The sequence below is a fragment of the Bombina bombina genome, chromosome 1, assembly GCF_027579735.1.
Source record: "Bombina bombina isolate aBomBom1 chromosome 1, aBomBom1.pri, whole genome shotgun sequence".
Classification (NCBI taxonomy): Eukaryota; Metazoa; Chordata; class Amphibia; order Anura; family Bombinatoridae; genus Bombina; species Bombina bombina.
The window spans coordinates 614,582,401-614,590,634 of NC_069499.1; the positions used below are offsets into that span (position 1 = coordinate 614,582,401).

Genomic DNA, 8,234 nt, shown 5'->3' on the forward strand with positions numbered 1-8,234 from the left:
CTGTTGGTGCGAATCGAAAGGATTCCCATGGAACAGGGTAAAAATTCCTAAGATTCTATCCTTTCTACAAGAGGGTTTGGAGAAAGGATTATCTGCAAGTTCTTTGAAGGGACAGATTTCTGCTTTATCTGTTTTACTTCACAAGAAGCTGGCGGCTGTGCCAGATGTTCAGGCTTTTGTTCAGGCTCTGGTTAGAATCAAGCCTGTTTACAAACCTTTGACTCCTCCTTGGAGTCTCAATTTAGTTCTTTCAGTTCGTCAAGGGGTTCCGTTTGAACCCTTACATTCCGTAGATATTAAGTTATTATCTTGGAAAGTTTTATTTTTGGTTGCAATTTCTTCTGCTAGAAGAGTTTCAGAGTTATCTGCTCTGCAGTGTTCTCCTCCTTATCTGGTGTTCCATGCAGATAAGGTGGTTTTGCGTACTAAACCTGGTTTTCTTCCGAAAGTTGTTTCTAATAAAATATTAACCAGGAGATAGTTGTGCCTTCTTTGTGTCCGAATCCAGTTTCAAAGAAGGAACGTTTGTTGCACAATTTGGATGTAGTTCGTGCTCTAAAATTCTATTTAGAGGCTACAAAGGATTTCAGACAAACATCTTCCTTGTTTGTTGTTTATTCTGGTAAAAGGAGAGGTCAAAAAGCAACTTCTACCTCTCTCTCTTTTTGGCTTAAAAGCATCATCAGATTGGCTTATGAGACTGCCGGACGGCAGCCTCCTGAAAGAATCACAGCTCATTCCACTACGGCTGTGGCTTCCACATGGGCCTTCAAGAACGAGGCTTCTGTTGATCAGATATGTAAGGCAGCGACTTGGTCTTCACTGCACACTTTTACCAAATTTTACAAATTTGATACTTTTGCTTCTTCTGAGGCTATTTTTGGGAGAAAGGTTTTGCAAGCCGTGGTGCCTTCCATCTAGGTGACCTGATTTGCTCCCTCCCATCATCCGTGTCCTAAAGCTTTGGTATTGGTTCCCACAAGTAAGGATGACGCCGTGGACCGGACACACCTATGTTGGAGAAAACAGAATTTATGTTTACCTGATAAATTACTTTCTCCAACGGTGTGTCCGGTCCACGGCCCGCCCTGGTTTTTTAATCAGGTCTGATGATTTAATTTCTCTAACTACAGTCACCACGGTATCATATGATTTCTCCTATGCAAATATTCCTCCTTTACGTCGGTCGAATGACTGGGGAAGGCGGAGCCTAGGAGGGATCATGTGACCAGCTTTGCTGGGCTCTTTGCCATTTCCTGTTGGGGAAGAGAATATCCCACAAGTAAGGATGACGCCGTGGACCGGACACACCGTTGGAGAAAGTAATTTATCAGGTAAACATAAATTCTGTTTTTGTTTCACCTGGCAGCTGCAGTTGCCGCGGTTTCCGGAGCAGCTACCTACTGGTGCGACTCTTTGTCGGAACTCATTGAGGTGGAGTCTCCCCTCGAGGATATTCAAGACAGAATTAAAGCTCTGAGAATTGCTAATTCTTTTATCTGTGATGCAAACTTGCAAATTATTCGCCTAAATACAAAGGCTCTGGTTGAAGTCTTGGTCTGTGGATATGACTTCTAAGTCCAGACTCCTTTCTCTTCCCTTCAAGGGAAATTTTTTATTTGGTTCAGGCCTGGACTCCATTATTTTTACGATTACCGGAGGCAAGGTTTCCTTCCTACCGCAAGATAAGAACAAGAAGTCTAAGGGACGACAATCTTCTAATTTTTGTTCCTTTCGTTCTGACAAATCCCAATGACAACAATCCTCCTTTAAGCCCAAGCAATCCAAGAGTACTTGGAAGGTGGCTCAGTCCTGGAATAAATCCAAGCAGAATAAGAAGCCTGCCGAAAACAAATCGGCATGAAGGGGCGGCCCCCTAACCTGGTATCGGATCGTGTAGGGGGCAGACAGTCTCTTTTTTCAAATGCCTGGTTCAAGGACGTACAGGATCCATGGGTCCTGGAGGTGGTATCTCAGGGATACAAGATGGGCTTCAAATCTCATCCGCCAAGGGGCAGATTCCTTCTCTCGAATCTGTCTACAAGACAAGAAAAGAGGGATGCCTTTCTAGGGTGCGGTCGGGATCTATCCTCCTTAAGAGTTGTTGTCCCGGTGCCTATCGAAGAAAGAGGTTTGGGGTTTTATTTAAACCTTTTCGTGGTCCCAAAGAAGGAGGGAACTTTCTGTCCAAATACCCTTCCTTCAAGATGGAGACGATAAGGTCCATCCTTCCTTTAATTCAGGAAGGCCAGTTTATGACCACTATAGATCTGAAGGCCTGAGATTTGCATTCCTGGACCATCACTTCCAGTTCATTGCCCTTCCGTTTGGCCTAGCTACTGCTCTAAGAATCTTTACGAAGGTTCTGCAGGCTCTTCTAGCCATTGCCAGAACTCAGGGTATTGCAGTAGCCCCATAATTGGACGATATTCTTATGCAAGCAGCATCCTTTTGTCTTGTGGAAGAATTCTCTGAGTCCCTTCTCAGTCTTTTTCGATCACATGGATGGAAGATAAACTTGGAAAAGAGTTCTCTTATCCCAAGTACCAGGGTGGAATTCCTGGGTACTGTAATGGACTCCATATCCATGAGGATATTTCTATCCAGAGACGTTGCAAGCTAACTTCGGCATGTCTTGCCCTCCGGACCTCCTTTAGTCCCTCTGTGGCTCAGTATATGGAGGTGATTGGTCTCATGGTGTCCTGCATAAACATCGTTCCTTTTGCCAGGTTCTGTCTCAGACCTTTACCACTGTGCATGCTGAGGCAGTGGAACAGAGATCATTCAGATCTGTCTCAACAGATTGTATTAGACAGCCGTTCTAGAGAATCGCTCTTTTGGTGGCTCTGTCCAGATCATCTGTCACGAGGGACATGCTTCTTAAGACCATCCTGGGAGATTGTGATTACGGACGCAAGTCTATCCAGCTGGGGAGCTGGTTGGGGTGCCAGGAAGGCACAGGGGTTGTGGACTCAGGAGGAGTCCTCCCTCTCGATCAATATTTTGAAACTATGGACAATCTTCAAGGCCTTAAAGGCTTGGCCACTTCTGGGCTCGTCCCAGTTTATCAGATTCCAATCAGACAATATAACCTTGGTGGCTTACATCAACCATCAGGGGGGGGGGGAAGAAGTTCCTTGGCGATGAAAGAAGTATCTCAGATTCTGAAGTGGGTGGAGGCCCACAGCTGTTCACTGTCAGCGATCCACATTCTGGGTGTGGACAACTGGGAGGCGGATTGTCTCAGCAGGCAGTCCTTCCATCCAAGGGAATGGTCTCTCCATCCCGAGGTGTTTGCAGAGATATGCAGCAAGTGGGGGACGCTGGAGATAGATCTCATGGCGTCCCGTCTCAATACCAAGCTACACAGGTACAGGTTGAGGGATCCCCAAGCGGATCTAATAGATGCACTAGCAGTTTTCTTTTTCCTCCATTACCGCTTCTTCCTCGAGTGATGGCCCGCATCAAGCAGGAGCAGATATCAGTAATCCTGATCTAGTGGGGATGTCCTCATCTCCTCCGTGGAAGTTACCTTGTATCGCTGCTGATACAAGGTCCATTTGTTCATCAAATCTAGATTCTCTGAGGCTGACTGCGTGGAGATTGAGCGCTTAGTCTTAGCCAAGAGAGGTTTCTCTGAGAGTGTCATTGATACTCTTATTTAAGTTCGTAAACTAGTTACTCGGCGTATCTACCACAAGATGTGGAGGAGCTACTTATTCTGGTGTGAAGAGCATGGTTTTTCCAGGATCTTATCTTTCCTCCAGGATGGGCTGGAGAAGGACCTTCCTGCTAGTTCCCTGAGAGTATAGATTTCGGCCCTGTCGGTTTTATTGCACAAGAGACTGGCTGAGCTTCCAGATGTGCAGTTCTTTGTTAAGGCTCTGATTAGGATCAGACCTGTGTTTAGATCTGGGGTTCCTCCTTGGAGCCTAAATCTTGTTTTTTGGGGTTTGCAACAGGTTCCGTTTGAGCCTCTGCATTCCGTTAACATTAAATTGTTATCTTGGTAGGTTCTCTTTTTATTGGCTATTGCCTCTGCGCGCAGAGTTTCTGAGATCTCTGCTTTGCAATGTGAGCCCTCTTATCTGATTTTTCATGCAGATAAGTCAGTTTTACGTATTAAATTTAGGTTTTCTTCCTAAGGTTGTGTCCGATCGCAACATCAATCAGGAGATTGTGGTTCCTTCCTTGTGTCCTAATCCTTCATCGAAGTAACGCTTACTTCACAATTTGGATGTGGTTAGCGCCTTGAAGTTCTATCTTCAGGCTACTAAGAAGTTTAGACAATCTTCCTCTTTGTTGTCTATTCAGGGAAGCTTAAGGGGCAGAAGGCTACTTCGACTTCCCTATATTTTTGGTTAAGGAGTGTCATCCGCTTAGCTTATGAGACAGCGGCACATTGTCCTCCTGAAAGGATAATAGCTCATTCAACTAGAACAGTGGCTTCCTCTTGGGCCTTTTAAGAACGAGGCCTCTATGGATCAGATTTGTAAGGTGGCTACCTGGTCTTCCTTACACACTTTTTCAAAATTTTACAAGTTTGATTGATGTTTTTGCTTCGGCTGAAGCAACTTTCTGGAGAAAGGTTTCGCAGGCTGTGGTGCCCTCAGAATTGGTTCCGCCTCTTCCTTTTTGTTCCTTCCTGTTATTCATTATGTGTCCTCTGGAGCTTGGGTATAGTTTTCTCAACAGTAAGGAATGAAGCCGTGGAATCTCCCTATCTTAGGAAGGAAAACATAATTTATGCTTACCAGATAAATTCCTTTCATTCCGGATAGGGAGAGTCCACGACCCCCGCAAATTTTTTCTTGTCTATGGGTGGTTCCCTATTATTTATTTTATTCTTCTGGCACCATTTATACCCTAATGTTTCTCCTACTTTTCCTTGTTCCCTTGGCAGAATGACTGGGGTAATGAGGAAGTGGGAGGGACATTTAAGCCTTTGGTTGGGGTGTCTTTGCCTCCTCCTGGTGGCCAGGTGTTGTATTTCCCAACAGTAAGGAATGAAGCCGTGGACTCTCCCTATCGGAAGGAAAGGAATTTATCTGGTATGCATAAATTATGTTTTTTTCACTAGTTCTGATGATAATACGTGATCATTACTTAAAGGGACAGTCAAGTTAAAATCAAACTTTAATGAGCATGCAATTTTAAACTTTCCAATTTACTTCTATTATCAAATTTGCTTCTTTCTCTTTTCTTTCTTCTTTATCTTTTATCTAATAGTAAAACTAGGCAGGTTGATAAAAGCTCAGGAGTGTGCACTTGGCAGCAGCGTTTTGCAACATTATTTGTAGCTTTGTTATACAATGTTGCAAAACGCTACTACATTAAAAGTCATTTTTATATATTCTTAGTGTTTAACAATTAAGTACTAAATTGCAAAGTTTTACATAAAAAAAAAAAATGTTTTATAAGCATTCAGAACTGTAATTGTTAATGAAATGTGCATTGGTTTTGCAGTCCAGGGGAATACCCTTTAAAAAGCTTATTGAGTATCTTTCTATTCTTTGCTGTGGCTAATTAGGGACAAACAAATATGAGCTTCTCCACCTTTCAAACAATCACTGTTTAGCATGCGGTAGGGTCAAATATCAGTAGTCTGCAGGAACCACTCAAACTTCTCTAGGTCAGTGTAAAGACAACTTTTAGAGGTAAATTGCAGGAAAAGCAGGCACATTACCTCAGGTATAAAAAAAATGTGTGTGTATGTATATATATATATATATATATATATATATATATATAATATAGATATATAGATATGTGTGTGTGTGTGTGTGTATATATATATATATATATATATATATATATATATATATATATATATATATATATATATACACCTATACACACACACTCGCTAGATAAACCTTCTGGTTCTTACCTGGTGTCAAAACCTGTTTGTTTTCCTTTGTTATAAATCTTTAGCACCACCAAGTGGCAGAATAAAGCTGTTGTGCACGTGCCAGTAAAGCTAAGCAAATATGCTTTACTAGTCCCAGAGGAACTTTATTTCATGCTGCAACTCTTCTGGTGTCAGAAAGGAGAAGATAAAGAATTGATCAGTCTCTGCTCATAGTAAAAAGCTAGTATCTTTTGTTGTCCATTTTAAAAGTGTATATATCTAATTACTGATATTAGGGTCTTAGAGGTTTAGAACTTTTGTTCTGTATCAGGGCTGCCTAGAGGCCAGTGTAGCATTCTAATGCTTTTTATACCTCAAAGCCTCCATTTCACATTATAACACTTTAATTGATTCCCTTTCCTTTGGTCTGGCCATGCCTTGTCTTCTGGTGTGGAAACCATGCTCATGTTTCTCATTGCATACTGTTTGAAGGTTTGTAGCAATCCTTGTGTGTATCCTTCTAAATATAATTAATTATATCATTTTTTTTTACCAATATAATTTCATGTTTATGTGCCCTGCAAATGAGAATTCCTTTCAATGTGGCATTATACAGGGATTTCTAATGGCCTTCTTATACAAACCATCTGGCTATACAGCAATAGAGAATCCCTACCCCCAGCTATGCAATGCTTCCCCCCCAAAGTTTGCATCAAAACTGGAAATCTTCATGGTCTCTTGTAAACTTTGGATTGAAATGTAAACATTTTACAACTTCTTGAAGCAACTATATATATTTTTTTTACAAAGTTAAAAATGCATAGGAAAATGTAAGGATATCAATTGTACACATAAGCTACCCCCATAGAGTGTAATAGGATAACCTATGTCTGTATCTTGATCCAAACTCCCAGAATCCTCTAGGTGTGACAGTCCCAATCATTGTTCCCAATATTTCTCTCTCCCTCTAGAACGGACTAAATAAATAAACAGAGTATTGTTTGTAAGACCGGCACGCTTCCTGCCAGCCCGGCTAATTGCCGGGAGATTTCCTAAACTGGAGGGGGGGTTAGCAATGGAATGCAGCCCCTCGAAATAATATACACGGGGAGGGGAAACAAACAGACATAATGGCTCACATTCTTAGGTAGTCACGATAATCCCACAGGACGAAAGGGAGGGGGTTTTAACCTGCTTATGGCCTTTATAGGGTAACCTTGTATTACTATTTCAGGCAGGTTATTTGTGTAGCAGGCAGAAGGTAACTATACATTACTCGATACGCCTGTGTCACCATGCATGAGGCAGGGGCTTGTTATACCTGTCATAGCTAGAGACGCCTTATCCCATAAGACACTGTGCCCTCCTATGTGGTATAAAAACTTCAGATATGTCTCATTGTTCACCTGTATTCAGAGAATCCAGTATCCGATAGCAGCATCAAGTCTGTGATACTTTGTCACCATGAGAAAAAACAATTCTTTTGTTGCTTTCCTGTCCCATATGGTGAATTCTATGGGCAGATTGAATGTCCTTTTTATTTCACTAGGTTATGTCACATATAACCATCCAATCAGTGTCGCCCTATACTCTTGAGAGGTCATCATTTAATGTCATGTAATTCCCATTTATCCATGCCACCTTATGGTGGGTAAATTCAGCATTTCCCTCCTGCTTGTTCTTCTCTGTGACAGGCACTGTATGCCATACTTCTTGTTTGTTGCAGTGTCACCTTGCAGGGGTAGAGACAGCCGTTCCTCCTCTTCATGTAACCTGCTTCTTACACTGACTGCATTCTCTCTTATCTCTGCCTCTCCTCCATTTCCTCAGCTTTTCCTGAAAGGTTTAGGAATGTCGGGGAGGGGTTCACATGCAGCTCTGGTCTCTATTTGGGGACACTCCTCCCCAGGTCACATCTTCAGTGTCCCCACTGTCCAGGCGTGCTGTTCTGCACCTCTCACTTGCTCTCACTCTCCTCCTAGGAAAAAGTCTCTCATTTTCCTCTCGTTAAGAAGGGTTTTGGATTTGTTTCAGCTACAGATGGATCGTACTGTTTCATTGTTTGCTTTTTAGTTCATTGTTTGTGGGGTTAAAACAAATTCCCCTCTCTGTCCTTTTGGTAGTTAACGATTTACCTTGTGTGCCAGGTAAGTGTTTACATGACATTTTTGGGTTTATTAATCCGCTACAGTTCTTTTCCCTGTAACTGCTGTATGGATTTGATCCAGGTCTCCCAGCTGCAAATCTACACATCTGTATGGTATATTCCTTCCTAGTGAGCCCTGCGGGAGTTCCCGGGCTCGTGTAGCTGGGGGATCTTGTAAAATGAAGTGTGTATATGTTGGTATCGTCATACGGGTGTGTAAATATAGACCTAAAACTT

General features: G+C 42.3%; 1 protein-coding gene across 2 annotated transcripts in view; it reads left to right on the forward strand.

The window, feature by feature from the left end:
• SHROOM4 (shroom family member 4) overlaps window positions 1-8,234 on the forward strand; it is a 171,641-nt gene that overhangs the window by 97,126 nt on the left and 66,281 nt on the right. Inside the window, exon 1 of one of the 2 annotated variants that reach the window (XM_053699006.1) lies at window positions 7,798-7,998. The exons of the other annotated variant lie outside the window; for it this stretch is intronic. The gene's annotated coding sequence lies outside the window, so the exon portion shown is untranslated. Of the gene's footprint in view, window positions 1-7,797; window positions 7,999-8,234 lie in introns of those variants that run through there. 2 annotated transcript variants of the gene reach the window in all.